Source organism: Ruditapes philippinarum, unplaced genomic scaffold (assembly GCF_026571515.1).
Source record: "Ruditapes philippinarum isolate M1 unplaced genomic scaffold, ASM2657151v2 ctg1928_1_1_1_1, whole genome shotgun sequence".
NCBI lineage: Eukaryota > Metazoa > Mollusca > Bivalvia > Venerida > Veneridae > Ruditapes > Ruditapes philippinarum.
In genome coordinates, this window is record NW_026865553.1 from 95,000 (window position 1) to 104,592 (window position 9,593).

The 9,593-nt window shown below is 30.6% G+C and overlaps 1 non-coding gene across 1 annotated transcript; it reads left to right on the top strand.

Annotated features, from left to right (window-relative positions):
• Window positions 1-4,603: 4,603 nt before the first annotated feature.
• On the top strand, window positions 4,604-4,675 carry Trnad-auc (transfer RNA aspartic acid (anticodon AUC)). Its single transcript has one exon. It is a non-coding gene; the product is annotated as a tRNA-Asp (tRNA).
• Window positions 4,676-9,593: the final 4,918 nt, after the last annotated feature.

Here is a 9,593-nt window from a genome sequence, read left to right on the forward strand (position 1 = left end):
TGACATATCAATCTTTGAAATGTCAGCTTCACTATCTTTTCTTTCATTACCTTAAAGCAATGTAGCCTATAGTATGTTTTAATAATAATATAACTGATAGCCTTGTGTTTTTAAAGACATACTATAAAACGTTACGCAATATGGTAAGTGAAATATGAAGTAATATCAAGCCCGTCTGTAACTTTTTATAAAAAGACAAAGTTCAGAATGTCAAATGGTGCATAATTTGCAATTAGTTTTTTAGAGTATGCATGTAGGAATAATATACCTAAAATAAAGTAATATAAAAAACAACAACAAATAAACAAAAACATAGACATGGTTGACTATTCCCTTTTTATACAGAGATTTCCGGTGTCCAAAGAAGCATCCTCGTGTATCATGATTTAAGGATTGTTTGTACTTTGTGTAAAGTTCAAGGAGCATCATTAAGGAGTGACATAGATTTTAATTATACATCACAGACTTTATCATAACAACAGTTTTTTTTTAAAAAATTTAGCATTATCAATTAATTTTCAGGAAGAAAGTAATGTGACATTTTGTAATTTGAGCAAAAAATGATTAACAATTGTTATTCCCGATAAACATCTTCCTATACAGTTAGGCTCCTTGATGTCTAAAAATATCACTTTGAAGGCAAATATTAATGTAACCGACGCGAAACTATTTGTATAGCCTTTTAAATCTAAATACATGTTGTTAAATGAAACATAAAACATATTGCAACCCAATAGAAAGGTAGGTTCAGTTTATTTAGAAACTTATAATACATAGATCTAACAATAACTTCATTGATACAACATTTTATATAATGGCTAGAATTTTAGCAATCTGTGCTAATTACATTTTGTAATTCGGCAATAAATATATTCTGGCGTGTTAGACGTAGGACCCTGTGTAAAGTTTGTATATCTTGTGTATTAATACATTTTTTGTATTTTGCAGTACGTTATTTTATGTACTGTCTTTTGTGCCAACATTATTTTCCGTATCCCTTTTTTTGGTTTTGTAGTTCGTATTAATTTTCTTATGAAATCGATAATTGTAACAGTTATTGCCATTTCTCTCCCTTCCTTCCTCCGCCTTTGTGTCCTCTCCCATTTTTGGTTGGGCGCATTTTTGTGTGACTTGCCAGGCCAGTGTGGCTTGGGTGTATTGAGGGCTGATCTTTGTTCACATTATTTTTTACAAACAAATATATCGAAAATGCAGGAGTAATCTTTTTTATTATTATGACGGATGACACAAAATGTTCGAATTCCATCATGTCCTTTCTTTTTATTTCGATAGCATTTTCTATAACCACATTGTTATGCCTTCTAAGTGATGAAATAAATCTAATTTACTTATTTAGTTAAGGTTGCTTTAGTAACCTTTAGAAGAGCCTGTTTTATGAATATTTAGAAATCATGTCCAATCTTCGTTTGGCCACAAATGCTATTTACATGTGCTATGTGTTTTAGATTTTATTCTTGTAGATTAAGAATGGAAAGTCTTTAATATACATATATATACATTTATTACAATTAGAATCAAAACCAATATTGAATTTGCGTACACTTTAATGAAATGTTGGTTATTTTACCAAGCTAAGAGGAATGGATTGTCATATCATTATCACCATAGCCATAGTTAATTTCCTACTAAGTTCCTATCCCATCGCTGAAAAATTAAAGAAAAATGAATGTTTGAATTTCAATAACTGGAAAAAACTTGTCTCTTTGATGTAACAAAAATGAATAAAACATTATCACGTTAAAAGAAAAACACCTCCCCGACGGGGAATTGAACCCCGGTCTCCCGCGGGGATACTCAGCACTATACTATCGAGGATTCGTTATTTTAACTTTATAACCAACAGGTTGTCTTGTTCTGATTATATAGTATTCGTTATTTTCTAATAACATATATAACTTTATACAGTTTGGATAACGATGAAGCAAGCATCATTTTAGATAGCTATAGAGAAAATATATTTCAAACTCTTTAATCATCTTCCTTAACACAGGCAATGTTTTGTTTTATATCATTTGAGAGTCCTTAATTGACAAGTCTATATATGTATTTAATAAAAAGAATTAACAATTATTTTTCTTTACAATCATTGAATATAATATATTTAAACTTAAAACGTCTATTCTCCTCTTGCGTATTTGGTACATATCAACCTCCTTGTAGCCGATATAATGCTTGTAATAAGCCAGATTTAAGCTATCAATTATTTCAACAAATCTAATTACTAATCAGCAACATGATTCTATGATGGTAATTGTGTTCATGGAAAACTGATAAATCAACTTTCTATAAGAATACAGCACAATACGAATATAGTTAGATATTTTAAACTATTTGCAACACTGTTTTAGAAATTATTTTGCAATAGTTGGTTCAATTGTTGTATAATGACAACAATAGTGCTTTAAAGTGTAAGGAGTTCATTCAATTTCCTTACCAAAATAAAATGACAAAGGCAACAAATCAAAGTCCTAATGATGTATTTCTCATTTATTAGTTTTTACAATTATCTCAAACAATTGATTCTAACCAGTAGACATTATATCTACATGTAATACATTTTAGCAAGTTTATTACGTATAAACCTGCTTGATATACTATTCGCCCTATTTGAGGCACAAAATACTAAATTAATTATTAGCTTTGAATTTTAGAAATTGCATTAATTTACTTAAGTTGTGACTTAAAAAATCAGACACTTAACTAGAACAAACAACGAAAAGATTTTTACTCTTCCTTATATATTTTATGACCACTCACGTTATACTTAAATTGTACAAAATTGTGAACTTTGTTTCCATTATGGTACTAAAATCACTGTTTGTCAATAATATAATCAACCTGATGCATAATTAGACATATCCAAATAACTATATCTTGACAACAAATCATACATAAACCAGTAAAAGCTCTTAAATATAAGCAGAATGCTTACACGAAAACTTTGATCGATTTGAGATATTTTGCCAAATTTAGCAAATGAGCATTATTTGTTATTATCTAAAGGTTGTCATCAGTTCGTATATCATGACAACCCCAATCTGTGTGAACTACATTTTGTAATTGGATTTGTTTGTCCTTGATGATGAATATGATTTCTGTTTACGTTTTAAATTAATCTAGTTTAGAATATGTCAAAAGTGGCCATGGATAAATCAAGTATACACAATTGTATTTGAAAATTTTGCCAGATTATGCTTTCTTAAAACACAGCTTTACTGCCTTTTAATCAGTAAATTAGATAAAGATTATTAAGATCTTTTGAAATTAAATTAGGCCTATATAAACATGCTTATACAAGTCCAACTGCAAGGTTATATTTTAAACAACCGTTTACACACGGGCATATACCTGTCAAAGTTACTTTTAATAACGATCTGATACAACACTATGTTATAACACAATTCCTTTATTTGAGATAAAACGAAAATTGCTTAACACACTTAAAGCAGGTGTGTATATGGATTTTAATGTCACGGCTTTTAAAAAAACAAACTCGCAGTATATGAATTTTACTGGATAGTGCAAGCTACCGTCCAGCCCTAGTACCGGTTTAAGCAGAATTCGACATTCAACATGAAATGGCAAATTTTTTAATGTATTACGGGATCTTAAAATCAATTTAAGAGACAGCAATTTGCAATAAAGCTTTAGGAGCGTTTGGTAAAGTATGTAAAAGTAAATTGAAAATCAAATCTTGTAAAATATGTGATGCGGAATTCTCAAATAGATACAACAGTTTTTTCGTTGTTGTTTTTTTCAAAATATAAAGTTAGCTTAAAACTTTAATAGAGTATGTCATATTATAGCTTAATGAGTGTTAATGAATAGTTGACTTCCTTAATAACCTTATTAGTAATCTCTCTTGAGAAATTATTCTTGCTGTTTATGCCATTGATATAAATCACACAAAATGTCCTTAGCCCTTGCCATTTACGAAAACGTCACATCTGTTGACGTTTTCAAAGAAATCGTAAATTAGTATGAGAAGTAATGTAATCAGTCCTTTTCAAGTGACCAAGTGTATCGTAATCAGTGATATTAGAATATGAAGTGTCTTTGGATATATTGAAATTACATGAACAAAAATATAACATCGTACCCAGTACAGATGTCGTAAAGATTATCATATGGAGTGAACGTCAGTGCATTACAGGCCCCTTGGTGCAATACAGTCTCAGACTTTTAAAGCGTAAAACATTTTATACTTTTCCTACATAAGTATTAAAAATAAATCGAAGTATTAGGTAAAGACAATTAAAACAGATTATGATTTGTTTCAGTTAAGTTTATGACATTCTGTATGACACATCTTTAAAAGCAACACATTCATTTTTTTTTATTTATTTCTACAAGATTTAAACATTTGTAACGTATAATTGTAGTAAGTATATAGACATATATATATACAATTCTAACGCGATTACTCCTTTGAATTCGCCATCTTATCTTAATTGCTTGTTCTTTTTACGAATTTTATAATATTTAGATTGACGAATATACTGAGATAAAAAAAACGAGCAATAATGAATATGTATAATCATGATTATTAATATTAATATATTGTTAAGTCATAAATGTCATATCCTCGATAGTATAGTGGTGAGTATCCCCGCCTATCACGCGGGAGACCGGGGTTCAATTCCCCGTCGGGGAGGTACTTTTTCTTTTGAAATTGAATGTCAAAAATGTATTCAATTTTTTGTGGCAAGTGCTCTGTAATTTAATTTGAACACTGTTCATTATAAAAAATATAACACTATAATAAATAATATCAAAATTACTACAATACTTGATACGTTTTGGATGTTTTGTAAATGAACATGCACTCTTATATTATTAATTGTGGGTGATAATTCAAAACATTGACAAGGCAAGTTTCATCACCCTAAAAAGTGGTTTGTTCATTTATTACAGCTGTCGTGGAGCTTTTGCCAGTTAGATGCGCACAAAATGTAATCTGGCTGCGTAACAATTATATATAGAAATGTCTTCTTCGGGGATCTTTCAAAAATTCATTTTGTTTCACTGTCAATTTTGTCAAGCAAACGTTTTTACTTGGTTTTGATACTCTATTAAGTCTCTCTTGCTGCAGTGAGATAAACTCGAGACGTGCACACATGTTTTTCATCCTAAAATGCAACTATAGAAAATTAGTGGAATCTAATATACAAATCTTATTTGTTTGGTAAATTAGTTGTAATTCATTTATTCGTTTACGTTTTTACATATAAACGTAATAAAGAACACAATAAAAAAGAGTTCTCGTAGATGCTTCATGGCCTTATCATCAGAAGTAGTTTACATTGTTGTTCTTGCGTTATAAAAACTTTAAATCGAAACGAATAAACAGTGTTTAAATATGTGTAATACGTATTGGTAACGAAGTTAAATGAATCAAAATAGACAAAACAGAAAACAGGTCAGTATCTTAACAAATGTCAACATCGGAATGATCTTAACTTTGAATATAATGATGTGTTCTGATTTTAATGTTGTGCCTGATTAAGCAAATGAGCATATTTTGCTATCAGCTAAATGTCATCAACAGTTCGTTAAACGCGACAGTATGAATCGATGTAATTAACGCGTGACAAATGTTGCTGTTGTCGCCATTTGGTATATTTGTCTCTGAAGACCACTCAATTCCATTTATAATAATAATGAAGTTGTATGATTCAGTAGTCTATAATTCTCAATAATCCCAACAAAAACATGTTTTGTAATTTGAACCGAGCAATGACTGGAAGTCGTTGTAACACATTTAGGAAAATAAAAAGTATCAATCTCATATGGTGCTCTCAAAATCCAAATGCTATATATATAGTGAAGCTAAAAGCTTGGAAAAAATCCAAATGCTATATATAGTGAAGCTAAAAGCTTGGAAAATATCAGAAACTGGTTCGTCTGTAAGACTAAATTGATGTTCGTGCTAGGAATATAACCGGACAGTATTACGACATGTGTATCATTATATAACACGTTCATGGTATTCAGATATACTCTTATAAAGACCTGCATGAGGACATAATTTACATGAGGAAGATTTCAATATTATCATCAAAAGTGTTCAGCGGCTAAGGTGAAGAAACTATTTCAAGTTATTTTTAACTCCAGTCGCCATCTTGTTTACCAGACCTCAAAGATTTCAACGGTTTTTGAAAGGCTTAACAGTGATAATTCCCATTGAATTCACCTTCTATTGTAAAACATTGAAAAAAAAGAGTTTCTTCAAGAGAAATTATAAAGTAAAGAATGCTTAGTGATTGTTAAAATGATATAAATTAAATTTTCTGTATAGCATTATCCCTTAAAATATCAATACAATGGTTTTATTTTTGAAGAATGTCAACGCTCGTTGAACATGGTCCTTTCTAATTCTATCTTAAAAAAATTGAAGAAAATATTTTGTTGTTCTTGAAGTAGAAGCCGGTAGTTCATGTTTTATTACGTTTTTTATTAGCTATTTTTGCTAAGAATATCATAAACCGCGTTTTCATTTAGTATGAGAAATTAATTCATAAAACAATATATGACAAAACCAACATAATGCGTTTGCGACCAGCATGGATCAAGACCAGCCTGCGCATCCGCGCAGTCTGGTCAGGATCCGTCCTGTTCGCTGTCAGTTACTCGACTTGTTATAGGGTTTGTAAGCGAACAACATGGATCCTGATCAGACTGCGCGGATGCGCAGCTGGTCTGGATCCATCCTGGTCGCAAACGCATTATGTTGGTTTTGTCATGGCGCGGCTCATATAACTCATAGTGGTGATCAGTCACAGTGTTTATTGCTCCTCTCCTTCAGCATCAAGACACACCTTCTTCATTTTTGTTCGCTGTGTGACCACCTGTCGATTCTTGAGATTTCTACTTTCTGCGTGCGTTTCAATCTAAGTAAAGGAAAATTATTATTTGATGTTTATCCATAATTTCAGGGAAAATAGTTGTTTCATTCCATGTGCCTGCTAGTATATTTATGAGTTATATCTTTTGACGATTAATCACCAATGAGGCAAAGTGCAGGTAAGGATTTTCACATTTTTTTGTTAATATCTCCTCCGTTATGTAATGTATTGTTTTAAAGGTATCATAATCTTTTATATGACTTCCTGCCTTTCAATTTTAGCTTTCGAGATTTCAAAGTGAAAGGATTCATTGTACGAGACGTGAATGTAGCAAACAAAAAGTGGTAAGGATCTGGAAAATGTAGCTATTATCCACAAATGCACGTATTCGTAAAAAAGTTTTGTTAGTTCTATAACTGAGCGACAAAGTAAAGAATTCAAGACATAGTCAAATCCAGTCAAGGACTTATAAAAACTCTCTTTACCGTTAAAACAATAAGAATCTAAATTAATAATATTTCGAATCTGAACACGTCTCTGATATCTTTTGACAAAGTTGATGCAAATGCCTTGAAGACAACCATCTTCAATGTAAAACTTTGTTCGTGAAAAGAAATAATGCTTTTAGCGATTTACTTATGTTATAAAATGGTCATATTCTTTATTCTGTGAAACTAAAAGGACCTTGAGGTGGTTATCATACTTTATTAAAATAATTAATATTTTATGACGGCTGTCTGGTATGATATTTCAAGAAATAGTTGGTTTACTAGTGTAATTCTTTTTTTCATCAATAAGTATTGAAAATAAAATTTAAAGACATATACTGAAGCAACAAATGTGAATATGTTGATGTACGAAACATACACTTGAAATCCTTTAAACTTTAATCAAATAAACAGATTAGCATTATAAATCAATGGTTATAAAGTTTCTCTATTAAATATAAGCATGATATTAAGTATGATGTCTAGTTTCATTTTTATGGATAATAAAATTTAATATAGAACGTTGCTAATATTTCATTTCCGTAGAAATGTGTGTTTTATTTATGTTCTTGCGTTTTTACGATAAGAATATTTATTTCTTTATTACAATATTACAAAAAAGAAGAAAAAATAAATGAAAAAAAAAACATAAAAAAAAACGTTTTTTTCTCTTATATGAAAGTAAATCAGCATATTTTGGTATTTTAAAAAACACCAACATTTTGTCACATATTTGGCATTTTGATTGAAATTAGTGCTTTCGAACGAAATGTCATTGACCTAATATTAGGGCTTAGTTTTTCATTTCTATTGTAAACTTAAAACACGCATATTTACACATTCACGTTTATCTTTAATGTTTTATTATAGCTATTGTTTACGTGTGTTAAGTTTAGAGGATAAAATGGAAAATACAGACATAAGTTCAGCTTTACTTGCTAACAAAGTCGATGAATTAGAAAAAGCTCGTGACGTTGCCCGTGATGAAGTAACATACCTTAAGTCGCAATCTATGCGCAATAACCTCATATTTACGAATATACCGGAGGACAATTCAAGTGGAAATGAATCACAGGAAGTTACCGAGCAAAAGTTAAGGAATCATCTTCACGAGGCCCTGAAGATCTCGAAGGAAGCCGTTAACGAAATCCGATTTGAACGTGTACACCGATCACCAGGTCATATATTACCAGGAAAAAAGAGGACAGTTGTGGCCAAATTCACGTATTTCAAAGACCGGGAACAGGTGCGCAGACAATGGAAAAATTTACAGGGAACGGATTTTCAAATGTACGAACAATTCCCACAGGAAGTGATTTCTAAAAGGAGAAAACTAGTCCCCAAATTAAAGGCAGCTCGAGATGAAGGGAAAAGAGCATGGATAGCGTACGATACGCTATTTATAGACGGACGACCGATCAAAGATTAGGGGTGCGACGGAGATGAACTTTCGATACTTTCATGGAATGTCCACGGACTTACTAATAATAAGAAAGTAAATAAAGATTTTGTTAATATTATAAGTAAACATGATATTTGTTTCTTATATGAATCATGGACAAATTCTCAAAGTAATATTTCTATTAATGGTTACGTCACTCATAACTTTTTTCGAAAGTTTCAAAATAAGAATGCGCGCAGATGCAGTGGCGGAATAGTGCTTTATTATAAAGAACACTTAAAAGAAGGAATTCAAGTTGTTCAGAATCATTTTCATACAATTATTTGGTTAAAATTAGATCGTACTTTTTTAATGTTGATGAAGATATATATTTATGTGGTGTATATATTTGGGGCGAAAATTCACCTGTATATAATACTTTTAATACCGACTTATTTGAAACATTAGAAAATGATGTATTTACTTATGAAAGTCTTGGTTCTATATATCTTTTTGGTGACTTCAACAGTAGGGTAGGCAATAAAAATGATTTTATTGTACATGATAAAGTAAACAAAAACATTGATGACATAGATTATGAACCCGATAGTACCTCATGCAGGGCCACAATAGATAGTAAACATAACAATTATGGTACTGTCCTAGGATGATAATTTGGTCTTAACGGTACATGGGAAAGTCCAAAAACGGGGTTATCTGGATTATTATCAGATATCGTTAAAGTAAATACTTACATATACTATATAGCATTATTCTTACAGTATCGTTTGTAATACCGTTATGGCTCTGTCGGTAGATCGAAATTATTGTAACTTTTAGTGTTTTGTACTCATAGGT